This window comes from Lolium rigidum, chromosome 7 (genome assembly GCF_022539505.1).
Source record: "Lolium rigidum isolate FL_2022 chromosome 7, APGP_CSIRO_Lrig_0.1, whole genome shotgun sequence".
NCBI classification, from domain to species: domain Eukaryota; kingdom Viridiplantae; phylum Streptophyta; class Magnoliopsida; order Poales; family Poaceae; genus Lolium; species Lolium rigidum.
Window position 1 is genome coordinate 26,923,948 of NC_061514.1, and position 13,806 is coordinate 26,937,753.

Consider the following 13,806-nt stretch of genomic DNA (forward strand, 5'->3'; position numbering starts at 1 on the left):
TGCATCATTTTGGCCCCAGAGAGGGTTTGTAATAAGACTTTAAATTCTTAAGTAGCTAGGAACGAAACGATTATGCATGGGCGGAAACAACTTATCCTGCTATCCGTTTAATATTATGTGCATGTTTCGTTTTATGTTGGAAAGCAAGTGCTGATTTCGTTGTTTTCCGGCTTGCCGCTTGACCTTCCACGAGCCGGAAGACCTTAGCCGGAAACGCTCGCCAGCGGCAGCGAAGCCCAATGGCAATCCGTCAATAACCGCGGAAACAAGCCCCCGAGCATAGGTGCCGGAAATCGCTACTAGGAATCCACGAGTTCGCAACGAGATAACAACTTAATCGAGAAAACTTAAGCTTACGTCCTAAAGGACGATTTTGAAAATCACAACTTTCATACACGCCTAGGCGGAAATATCCAGCTCTGCGGTTTTAGTCGGAAAAACATACACGATCTAAAAATGAACAAGTAAAGGAGGTAAATGACTCATAGAGTGAACCATAAGCTTTATTTCATTGATCATGTATAACTATTACGAGTTTGTAACTCGGAAGAAATATGCTAAGTGTAGAAAGGACGTAGGCTGTGCGATATTCCAAGGGCGATCTGTTTCGTCGTAGATATCATCCGGATCCTCACGCTTGCGTTTCCGGCGCCAATTAGCAGGTCTATCCCTCGGCTCTCGGAAATCAACAAGGTAGTACGATCCGTTGTGAAGCACTTTGCTAACGACGAAGGGTCCTTCCCATGGAGATTGCAACTTATGGTCTTTCACTGTCGAAGGCGGAGGACCGGGTCTCCGGCCATGAAGGAGCGATTCCGGACTCGGCGGCTGTGATAACGTCGGAGCTTCTGCTGGTAGATGGCGGAGCGCTGGTCGGCTAAATTCCGAGCTTCTTCGATCGGGTCCACGAGATAGGCTGTACGGCCTCGTCGGTTGTTTCTTCATTATAGGCGGAAACTCGCGGTGAATCGTGGATGATGTCGGAGGGAATCACGGCTTCGGATCCGTATACCGGGAAGAAAGGGGTAAACCACTGTTGACCTGTTAGGGGTAGTTCGCAAACTCCACAAGACGGCGTCTAGTTCGTCGGCCCAAGCTCCGGCTGCTCGTCGCAGCGGTTCTTCAAGGCGTGGCTTGATTCCGATAATATTAGACCGTTAGCTCTTTCAACTTGACCATTGGATTGTGGGTGAGCCACGGATGCAAGGTCCAATCGAATCCCCATTGTCTCACAATAATCCTTCAATTCTCCCTGAGCGAAGTTTGTGCCATTATACGTGATTATCTTGTGTGGGATGCCGAATCTCATCACGAGGCTGCGAGACAAATTTTAGTGCCGTAGCACCGTCGGCTTTTCTCAACGGCTTGGCCTCGATCCACTTGCTTGAACTTGTCAACGGCGACCAGGAGGTATTCACAACCACCGGGAGATGATCTTTTTAACTTACCAACCATATCGAGCCCCCGGACCGCAAATGGCCGGGTGATAGGTATGGTCTTCAGCTCTTGGGCTGGAGCGTTTGGTTGAGTAGCGTAGTGCTTGACAACCTCGGCGGGTCTTGACTATCTTGTCGGCATCTTCTTTAGGCTGTGAGCCAATAAAAGCCTAGCCGAAAAGCTTTTGCAGCGAGTGACATGGGAGCGGCATGGTGCCCGCGGTCCCCTGCGTGGATCTCTACGAGGATTTCAATGCCATCTTGATTGGAGACGCATTTGAGAAATACCCTGTTGCGCTTCGTTTGTAGAGCTGTCCATCAACAATTGTGTAGGATCGTGCTCGTCGATGATGCGGCGCGCGAGGACCTCGTCCTCCGGCAACTTCGATCGATGAGGTAGTCCGGGAAAGGCTGTGTCCAAGCCGGAATGGTAGCCAATACCTCTCTAGCCGGAGACACTTGCCACTTCGGGTTTTCCGGGTTAGCGCCCTTCACGAGGGTATCCGGAGATGCTCTAGGAAAATTCCGGGCGGAATTGGCTTTCTGCCGGATCCGAGCTTGGATAGCATGTACTGCCGCTGTGTTATCGTCTCTCCGACGTACTTGACTTCGTATCCGAGGAAGCACTTGGCGATCTCATCAACTTCGTCTCTGTAGGCTGCCATGACGGAATTTACGGCGTTCCGGGTTCCGGCTACTTGTTGTGCCACCAAGTCGGAATCTCCACGACATATGATGTGCTTGATCCCAATTTCCTTAGCGATGCGCAGACCGTGTAGTAGAGCCTCATATTCCGCCATGTTATTTGTAGCTTCGAAGTGGATGCTGCGAACATCTTGCGGTTCTTCTCCGGTAGGGGACTTCGGGGTGACTCCGGCTCCTGAGCCTTGATGCTTGCTTGGATCCATCGAAGTGCATGACCCATGTTTACGGTTCCGGCTCCGGACTTGCATCCGGAGCTTCGTCCAATCTGCAACGAAATCTGCCAAGACTTGGGATTTTACCGCAGTCCTTGGCTTGTAAGCGATGTCGAAGGCGGATAATTCAATGCCCCATTTAGCTGTCCGTCTGTTGCGTCGGCGTTGTTGAGAATTGTTGACGGCGGAGCCTTGCTCACTAGCTATTCTTGGGTGCTCTTGGAAGTAGTGTCTCGGCTTCAGGCTGCCTAGGAAAACTCCATAAGCTAGCTTACGAAAGTGAGGGTATCTTTGCTTTGACTCCGTCGGCACCTCGCTTATGTAGTAGACAGGTCTTTGGACGTCATATTCATGACCTTCTTCCTTTCGCTCCACCACGATGACGAGGCTGATGACTTTGTTGGTAGCTGCCGGATAAAGGAGCATTGGCTCGACTCTGCTTGGGGCTGCCAAGATAGGTGGGGAGGTAAGTATTTCCTTCAACCCTCGAAGAGCTGCGTCGGCTGCGTCGTCCCAGAACAAATTTGTCTGTTTTCTTCAACAACTTGTACGGAGGTAGCGCCTTCTCGCCAAGACGGCTAACAAACCTGCGATTGCTTTGCGACACAACCGGTTAGTCGTTGCACATCTTTGAGACAAGTTGGCCGTTTGATACACGGGATTGCCTTGATCTTTTCGGGTTAACCTCAATGCCTCCGTGAGAGACTATGAAGCCAAGGAGTTTTCCGGCTGGCACGCCAAGACGCACTTCAGCGGATTCAACATCATCTTGTACCGACGGAGATTCTCAAAGGTTTACGTGAGGTCGCTGATCAAGTCGGATCCTTTCCGGGTCATGACCGCGATGTCGTCGACGTAGGCGTGCACGTTCCGGCCAATTTGGTCCTTCGGGCATCGCTGCATCGTACGTTGGTAGGTGGCACCTGCGTTTTCAAACCAAAAGGCATAGTAACATAGCGGTAAGTACCAAACGGGGTAATGAATGAAGTCGCCTTTTGGTCGGATTCCTTCATCCGGATACGATGGTACCGGAATACGCATCAAGAAAACACGAAGTTCCGCCCCGCCGTCGAATCAATGACTTGGTCAATGCGCGGCAAGGGAACGGATCCTTCGGGCAATGTTTGTTCAAGCCGAGTAATCGATGCACATTCTTAGTATTTCGGTGTTCTTTTTGGGTACAAGGACGGGATTCGCGACCCAATCGGTGTGGATAACTTCTATTACAAAACCTGCTTCTAGTAACTTTGCTAGTTCCATTCCTATGGCGCGGCGCTTCTTATCTCCAAAGCGTCGCATAGCTTGCTTCACCGGTTTAGCCCCGGATTTATGTTGAGGTAGTGCTCGGCGAGTTCCCTAGGTACTCCGGACATGTCGAGAAGGTTGCCATGCGAAGATATCCATGTTAGCGCGGAGGAACTCGACGAGCGCGCTTTCCTATTTGGGGTCCATGTTGGCTCCGATCGAGACTTGCTTGCTAGGGTCATCTTCCTTGAAGCTGACTTTCTTGGTCTCTATCGCGGCCACTGAAGGAGTTTTACGTTCGGAGATACTGCTTCTTGGTGGTTTGCATCTCGGTCGGATCCACCGCGGCCACTGTAGCCTTTCAGCTCTTCTCCGGATATGACGGACTCTGCGAAGGCGGCTTCGCCCAACTCGCACTCGTGAGCCTTTTTGTAGTCTCCGGTTATGGTGATCATACCATTAGGACCCGGCATCTTGAGCTTGTTGTAGATATAGCACGCTCTTGCGTGGAACTTGTGGTAGGTGGGCCTGCCGAAGATGACGTGGTAGGAGCTCTTGAAGGGCACAACTTCAAACGTGATCTTTTCTTCGCGGAAATTATGAACATCGCCGAAAGCCACGGGAAGTGTGATGCTTGCCGAGGGAGTTCGCCTTCTTACCGGAACCACGCCGTGAAACTCGGTGGTGCTTGTGTTTGAGCTGTTCCTTGGTGAGGTTCATCCGCTCCGAGTCTCCGGGTACATGATGTTCAAGCTGGCTCCGCCATCCATGAGGCACTTGGAGAAGTCATACCCGTCTATGCGGGGACTCACAACCAAGGCGTAGTATTCTTTTGGCACAATGGCGGGATGATCCTCCCTGTCAAATGTGCACGGAACTTCCGACCACCGACATCTTGCGGCACAGCCGGAACTGTGGCGTTCAGGATCCGGGTAGCTGATTTTGTAGCGCGGGCTGTGGGGGTTCCGAGGAAGGTGTGGTAAGCCCCCACGCTCTTTTTCTCGAAGGGGTTGGATTTACCTGCGGATCCGGCTTTGGGATCCGGCGAGTTATCATCCTCGTCCATCGCCTCGGAGCTGTCCTCCTCCTTGTCCTTGTTCTTGCCCTTGCCTCCTTTGCCGCGTGGGCGGTGCTTCGGGCTCGCTTGTATCCTGCCTCGGGTCGTTCTTTAGGTCGTTGACCCACTTGCGGTTGCGGTTGGTGTGAGTGGACTTCCCTGTAGCCGGATCCAAGTGGGCCGGGCAGGGGCATGTCTCTGTACTCCTCGTAGGTTTGCGGGGCGCGGGATCCGCCAGCGGTGACCTCAGTGCCATGCTGCTGACCCCTGCCGGCTCCGCCTCCGCGGCCGCGTCCTCTTCCGCCTCCTGAACCTCCGCGTTGGAACGCCATGGCGACCATGTCGGATCCGCCACTCTTCGGTCATCGGGGTTTTTGCGTTTGTGGCCGGCTGTTGTTACCGTTATCACGGTTCTTCTTTTGTTGGTGCGGGGGATTGCTTTGTAGCTGCGATATCACCGCTGCGTCGTCATCGGCGGCGGTGTGATCACCGGCAATGGAGATCATCTCGTCCAAAGTCGGTTTGTTGGCGTTAGCCAAACATGTAAGCTTATGCCTCGGCAATCCTCCTCTCTGCAGTCCACCAATGAAGGCGTACATGGCGGTGGTGTGGTCGACGTTTTCGCACTCGTTCTGCATGCCAACCATCGTGTGAGGAAGTTTCTTGAGGTTTCTCCCTTCTTACGGATACAAGCTTGTAAGTCGCTTGCCGTGGCAGGTCTTTTGTAGGTGCCTCTGAAGTGTTTCTCAAAAGCGGTCTTCCGGTCGAACCGGCGAAAGATGGAGTTTTTCTCGAGGTCGGCGAGCCGGATCCGGGCTGGTCCTACAAGGTACAAGCTGGAGCATGCGGCGAGCGATATTAGGGGTTCCTCCGGCAAAGGTTCTTGCATTGTAGTAATCCTCAATCCAGGTATCCGGCCTTTCGGTGCCATCATAATGCTTCGGATTTCCGGGTAGCTTGAGGGAGCTCCTTGGCTTTGGTTCCTCTCGAATCATCCTGCCAAAGCACTTTGGTCCGATGTAGTCGGTTACGTATTCGTTGAGGCGTTCCCGCGCGTCGCGCGGCCGTGACGGGGGGCTGTGAGCGAGAGCGAGATCTCCGGCCACCGCCTCCGCCTCCACCTCCGCCGCCACCGCTAGGTGGTGGTGAGGGAGACCTGCGAGGGGGCCGATCCGACCTCCTGCTTCCGCCTGCAGATTCTCCCCGGCCCTCCCGGTGCTGGCTCCGGCTCCTGTGGCTGCCTTCGCCGTGGCGCTGGCTGCCCTGGTCGTTCCGGCTCCGGCGGGGCTCCGGGTCGCGCTCCTCATTCCGGCTCCTCCTAGGCTCGGGCTCACGATCATTGTTCTGATTCCGGCGAGGTTCCGGCGTGCGCTCCCTGTTCCGGTTTCCGGAAGGCATCACGATGTCGCGGATAACAATTCCACCATGCCCTTGAGGCCTGGTGTTTCCGGCTGGACTACGGCGACGAGGAGGTGTTGACTGCCAAAACCCACCGGAGGGCAGCGGCCTTGTCAACACCGTAGAGCCGGGAAGAGCCTAGAGCTGCGGCTGGCTGAGACCCCTCCGAGCGACGGCCCGCAATGCTCTTCTGGTCACACGCGGCGTTGCGGAGTGCAAGGGCGTGCCACCTGACCTATACCTGGTCAGGAAGGTGATGGGGATGCCTCGCTTAGTTTCCTGCAGGGCATACATGTAAACATTAAATACGAGCCTCGATCGGCTCTCAGGTTATCCCGTGAATCGGCTCAAAGAGCCGATCCACCCATGATCCGTGCGGGGTGCACGAATACTTGGTGGTCCTGCTTGATCAAGATGAAGCTAATGAGATCTACGACGATTTAGGGTTTTCACCGCATAATCGGATCATCCTACTCCAGGTTGGGCCTCGCGGCCACGCACGGTGCTCGTAAGCCGATCCTAAACAAGGCCTCAAAACCAACATGAAGTTGATCCTCGGAACATCCCGTTTAGGACTTGCGAACGCCACCCTACGTGCCACTGGATCCTCCCCCCCTTTGTAAGGCCTAACTATTGCGGATATTAAACTAATCCTTGTAGAACAAGGAGCAATCGTAACGGATCAGATCTACTAAATAATGATCAAGCGGGGTGCCGCCCCCACACCTGAGATAGGCGTGAGGGCGGCTAGATATGCAAGGGCTGCACTACGTAAGCATGCTTAAACGAAGAACAATGCTAACCCTAACACATCTAATGATAACTACGTTGCTCGCCATCAAAAGCGCTTCGAGTACGAGCAACGCATGAACAACGTGGGGCTTGTGCTGCCTAGATCGCAAGATGCGATCTAGGCAGCATGTCGCTTACCTGATAGAAACCCTCGAGACGAAGGAGTTGGCGATGCGCCGAGATTGGTTTGTTTTTGGGGTTGAACGTGAGTTGTTGTTTATTCCATAAACCCTAGGTACATATTTATAGTCCAGCGGACTTTCTAATGCGGGCGTGCACTAAACCGTGCACGAGTAAGATTCTATCTCTAAACTAAGATACGATCTAATATGTTACAGATACACGGGCAATTAAGCCCAACTTGGTATAAAAGGCCGATTCACGTAATCCTCCATGTATACTTCCTTTAAGCCTATCTTGATTGCGGCCCACCTCTGACTCGGTTAAATTCTGGTGATAACACATGCCCCCCTGGTTTTGGAAATGGTATTTCCAAAATCATTACGCTTTCTTTCGTCGGGTCATGTCGTGGCAGAACCGTCGCAGTATCCGTCACCATGATGACTTGCCTTCTCAACTCCTCCGCGTGATTTGGCAGTCTTTTCTCTTTCTTTCAAACACCACTTCCTCGGAAACTGCTGTGGCATTGAATTTTCACCATATCCCCTTTTATTTAACCGCTATGAACAGTTCTGCTCTGCATCCCTCTCGCATTAGCAGTCCAAAAATCCTCCTGCGCCATCATGTCTTCTTCCTCCTCTGCCCTCATCGGACCCTTCCAGCCAATCCTCCATGTCCCGCGAGCCGACACCGGAGCACAACCCGGCGGCGGTCCATGCAGCCAACACCCGCCGCGCCATTGCGGCCGGGGAGGAGTCGAGCCATGACTTCTCCATCTGGTCCGAGGACGACCAGTCCTCGACGGACGGGGAGAGCGACCTCCGCTTCCTCGCCGACGGGGAACCGGAGGAGGAGAGCGATGACGATCGCTTCTCCTGGGACGACTTCACCTCCTCCGAGGGGGTGGTGGAGGAAGAAGAGGAGGAGGAGGACGACGACGACGACTCCCTCGAGGGCTACCCACCAGCGAAGCGCCTTCGCATGTGGTGGGACGACGACAGCGAGCCGACGACGAAGACGGGGACGAAGCCCCCGTAGAGGGCTACGGGAGTAGCGACGAGGAGCCCATCGGCAGCAGTGCCGATGAGAGCTCTGAGGATGACGATGAGGGCAGTGACGGCCCGTAGATAGGACCTTTAGAATAGGGCCAGTAGCAATAGATGGGGCAATGTATCCCCTAGTATTTCCTTTTGAGAGCAATCAGCTCTTTAATGTAAGAAATCCCGTCTATCAATGAAGAACTTTTCCCCAATTTTGATTTTGCTGATTTCTTCTGAGCTTAATTGAGCCGATTCCCTCTTCTACTGACCTTTGCCAATGCGTAATGAGCCGATAGCACCACATCGGTTCTTCGAAATTCACCCTTCCTTCCTTCAACCAATGATCTTCTAAACCTGGTGGAAAATGCAGGTTCTTCAGGGAAACCTTCGAACTCTTCCAACCAACTCAAATAATCCTTTTCAACACTCATCACTGTGAAGAAGGCCGCTATGAAGGAGCAGCCGATGGCATCACCATCAGCTCTTAAAACAGGGTAAAACAGAGCATCCACCAGGCCTGCTGCCCCCGAGCCTTGTTCAAGCTCGCTGCCCCCGAGCCTTACTCGAGGCGAGAATATCAGAGAAAATGCGCCAAAGCCCGGATCGGCTCGAAGCAGCTGAAGAAATTTCCATTATTTTATTCTCTCGAAGCAACAGAAGGCACCGCCGCTGGCCTGGACTTGGTGGAGACTCGATAAAAATCGCACAATTCAACTAGAGTCGATGGCTACGCATGATGCCCTTGCATCGGCTGTTCCAAAAATGTTTTTTTTTATTTGGCCGATTTCCTTAATCGGCCCCCAATGTCTCCTTGTACGTACGTTCTCACATGTTTATCTGCACATGTTCATCTGATTATGTGCCCCCCGAGCCGATTCTGTCAAGAAAGTTGATGGTATCGGCTCTGTTGGATCACATGTTGAACCCAGGCAGAATGGTGGGTGAGGATAATTTTGGCCGATTGCTGGAATCGGCCTCCACGTTGCTTGCTCGTTGAAGGTTTTGTAAGTTCCCTTCATAAATTTTTGGGGCCGATCACAAGGATCAGCCTCTCCTGGTTTGCTCATTGGTTTGATCTTGCTACTTGGTCAGGCTGGATAAAACCAACCCAACCTCTGACTTGATGCGCTTGCTGTCGTCCACCTTGAGTGCTCCGTAGAGTCGTGGAGCGCTAAGCTCTGTCGGCAAGACAAGTACCATGTTTGTGCCAGCCGATGTCTCATCATCGGCTTTCCTCTGTTTGGGGCGCCACTCCATTTTTCGTGGACGACCCTCTTCATCCAGGGTTCGCTGAACTTTTGCAGCCAGATCAGGTCGTGCCTTCCTTAGCGTATGCGGGTATAACCTTTCGGCTTCCTCCAGGCCGCGCAATCGCTGAACCCTGCGCTTTTGGGAACGGCTGAGTCCGTCAGGGCACCACCTTGGCCGGTGGTACCTGTCTTCTTCCACTTCTCCCTCGTCTTCTGAATCCTCAAGATCCGCCCAACGAGGTGACTCAGCGCGTTTGCTTTGTGGCGGGAGAGGCCCTAGGCGCTCGAACACAGACACGTTGGCTGCCTCCTTCTTTTTCTGATTGCATTACGGGCAATTGCCGATTGTGGGCAATCGGCTCATTCCTCGAATCCCAGCAATGTCCGAAGAAAGGGCAGTCCCGATGTCTGGCGTTGTCATCTTGCTCCCTTGATGCTTCCGTGGCACAGCGATCGTGCTCCTCCTCATCGCGATTCTGCCGACGATATCTTCTGGCTTCTCTAGCCAGACGATCTCCTCTATCATCGTAATTGTGCCGTCGGCGTTGGTCATACTGACTCACATATTTGTTGAGGAGGTGATCGAGAGAGGGTCGCTGATATCTTATATTCCTCACCTCTCCCTCGGTGACATAGCGCTTGCCATCATGACGGAGCCGATCGCGTGGAGCGGCCTCCTTCAGTATCCTTGCTATGAGAGCGGCTGCCCTCATCTCCATCTTTGCCGAGTGGTTTCCGGGTCCTACCATGTTGATGCCGAACGAGGGACCCGGCTGGCAACCTTCGGGGTAGATAATTTCTACCATGTTAACGGCGGGGAAGGGTTGGGTGTCGACCTTCATGGCGTACTCGGTTGAAAATTAGCCGCCCCTTCTCTATCGCCGCTTGGATGTGCTGACGCCACACCGGCAGTCGTTGGTGGCATGGGAAAGCGAGTTGTGGAATTTGCAGTACGGCTTTCCGTTTAGCTCCTTCGCCGTGGGGAACTTGAGACCTTCGGGAATCGTCAAGCTGTTTCTCCTTGAGCGGGAGGTCGAAGATTTGTTCGGTCTTGGTCACGTCAAAATCAAATCCCCGGGCGGCCCCGGTGGCTTTACCCATTTGCGGGCCACGGGGTTCCCCCTGAGTCCACTCGGCCACTCGCTATCTCTTGGCCTCCCGCGGGCACTTCGTCTTCCTCCGTATCGACCATAACTACTGCACGCTTGAACTTGTCTTGGTACAGGTCGGGGTGGCGCTGTTCATATGCCGATAGTTTCGAACCATGTGCGCCAACGAGGGATAATCTGCTTGGGAGGCCATGTCCTTGAGCTGTGTTGCAAGGCCCGCTACCGCCAACTCGACCGCTTCCTTTTCGGTTATACGAACCGAATAACATCGGTTCCTAAGATTCCTGAAGCGGCTGGATGTATTCTGTCACCGTTTCCCGCGCTTCGACGTAGTTGTGCTAGATCGGCAATGCCGGACTCGGAAGCTTCGAATGGTATTGCATATGGAACTGTTCTTCCAATTGCTTCCAAGGCTCGGATGGAGTTTGCTGGCAAAGAGGTGTACCACCCAAAAGCCGATCCCGTGAGGGACTGTGAAAAGAGCCTCACGCGTAGCTGATCCGACACCGAAGCCGGTCCTAGTTGAGCCAAATATCGGCCGACGTGCTCGATGGAGCTGGAGCCATCCGATCCACCGAATTTGGAGAAGTCGGGGAGCCGATATTTAGGTGGCAGCGGGATCATCTCGTAATCGTCGGGGTACGGCTTGGAATAGCCGATCGCCCTTCTTTTCGGCATCATGCCGAACTGGTCTCTCGGTATGGTACCGATCTAATCCGCTGTGCTGGCCGTAGGAGTTGCACTGCGAAGATTCGCCGGGTGGCGTACTTGGCCTGCCATGTTTGCTTTTCCAGCTCGGGGCCGGCTGCAGGAGCCGGGCTCGGGAGTTTCGTCGGTGTGGCGTATTTAGTTAGCCACGTCTGCTCTGTCGCCGACGTTCCTCCTGTCTTCGCCGGAGTCCCCGATGTTGTGGCCTGGTTTGTGAGTGCCCAGTCACCACAATCCGGCACATACATGCACGCGTATCCTTGAGGGATCTCCTTAGGCGCCTCCATCAAGAACTGGTAGTCACTAGGGTCGCCACCAATCTCGTAGACGAGGAATGCCGGTGTAGTCGGCACTTCAGCGAGTGCTGCCAACGCATATGGCAGCGGTGGACGGGACTGGAATGGCAACTCTCCTTGATGAGTCCCGAGAGCTGGTCCTGACGGCGAGTACTGGTGGCTCATGATCTCCTGGATCATGCGCGGAGCGACACGCTCCAACACGTTGACCAAGTTCTCGGAGTGGCGGTGTAGCGAGTGAGCCACCGGGTAGTTGATCTCCTGCCGCGGACCCTCGGTGCGTTCCTCCGACGGGGTAGAGAGGTCTATCCCATCGAGCGCACCTTGCGGTGAGAACCCCTTCCATCCGATGCCACGGAACGGGTTCTCCGAAAAGAGCCGATGAGGTCGGCTTCGAGGGTGGCCTTGATCTCGTTGTATTGCTTCTTGAGGTCGTCGGGCGGATCCTCGTAGGTGATCGGCGTGCCGTCCGCCATCTCGGATGTAGATGGCGATGTGGTTGATGTAGACGTTGGTCCCACCGGCGTGCCGTAATGTGTTGACTGCCAAAACCCACCGGCGGGCAGCGGCCTTGTCAACACCGTAGAGCCGGGAAGAGCCTAGAGCTGCGGCTGGCTGAGACCCCTCCGAGCGACGGCCCGCAATGCTCTTCCGGTCACACGCGGCGTTGCGAAGTGCAAGGGCGTGCCACCCGACCTATACCTGGTCGGGAAGGTGATGGGGATGCCTCGCTTAGTTTCCTGCAGGGCATACATGTAAACATTAAATACGAGCCTCGATCGGCTCTCAGGTTATCCCGTGAATCGGCTCAAAGAGCCGATCCACCCATGATCCGTGCGGGGTGCACGAATACTTGGTGGTCCTGCTTGATCAAGATAGAGCTAATGAGATCTACGACGATTTAGGGTTTTCACCGCATAATCGGATCATCCTACTCCGGGTTGGGCCTCGCGGCCACGCACGGTGCTCGTAAGCCGATCCTAAACAAGGCCTCAAAACCAACATGAAGTTGATCCTCGGAACATCCCGTTTAGGACTTGCGAACGCCACCCTACGTGCCACCTGGATCCTCCCCCTTTGTAAGGCCTAACTATTGCGGATATTAAACTAATCCTTGTAGAACAAGGAGCAATCGTAACGGATCAGATCTACTAAATAATGATCAAGCGGGGTGCCGCCCCACACCTGAGATAGGCGTGAGGGCGGCTAGATATGCAAGGGCTGCACTACGTAAGCATGCTTAAACGAAGAACAATGCTAACCCTAACACATCTAATGATAACTACGTTGCTCGCCATCAAAAGCGCTTCAGTACGAGCAACGCATGAACAACGTGGGGCTTGTGCTGCCTAGATCGCAAGATGCGATCTAGGCAGCATGTCGCTTACCTGATAGAAACCCTCGAGACGAAGGAGTTGGCGATGCGCCGAGATTGGTTTGTTTTTGGGGTTGAACGTGAGTTGTTGTTTATTCCATAAACCCTAGGTACATATTTATAGTCCAGCGGACTCTCTAATGCGGGCGTGCACCAAACCGTGCACGAGTAAGATTCTATCTCTAAACTAAGATACGATCTAATATGTTACAGATACACGGGCAATTAAGCCCAACTTGGTATAAAAGGCCGATTCACGTAATCCTCCATGTATACTTCCTTTAAGCCTATCTTGATTGCGGCCCACCTCTGACTCGGTTAAATTCTGGTGATAACAGGAGGACGCGGGTAACCATTAGGTGGAGGAGAGGCGTTGCGGTACTTGTCTCGTCCAGAGTACATTGCATCCTTTCCCTTTCTCGGATCTGACGGTGGCGTCTTTGATGGTACGGGGATCGGATTTGGGTGTTCCCTGGCTCTCCTTCTGCGTTCCGAGGATCCGGTTCGCGACTCGTCATCTCGATGTCGATTGTTGTGGGCGTCCTTCTGCGCAGTGGAGACGCAATGCTCCGGGTTGGATTCCAACTTGCGCGAAGTGTCTGCCTTGCTCTGCTGTTTAACCGCTGAAGCGACGAGCGTGCGTAAGTAATTGATGTCAATCTCCTCGTCACTTTTCTTCAGAATTTCTGCAGCTTTCGCCATGTTGTCCTTTGGGGTGGCGAGCGGCTGCTGTTCGGCAGGGGTTGCAAAGTTGATCCTGCGGGGAGGGATTGCTTCTCTGATGATTCTATCAGCCTCCGCTCGTGCGTAGGTCATTTTCACCTCCCACTCCTTTCTCATACTCTTGACTTGCTCGAGCGTTGCGGTGACTTCGCGATCCCGTCTTTCAAAGCGATCCATGATCTCGTGCAGCTTCTTCCCTTTCATCCAATATAGCAGCTGCGGTGTTGGCAAACTTTTTGGCTGTGGCCAGCATCTCCTTTCTAGTGGCCTCTAGAGCCTCCGGATCTGCGGCGTCGCCAGGGGTTATTGGCTTGTTGAGGATGTCTGACTTTGCGACCAA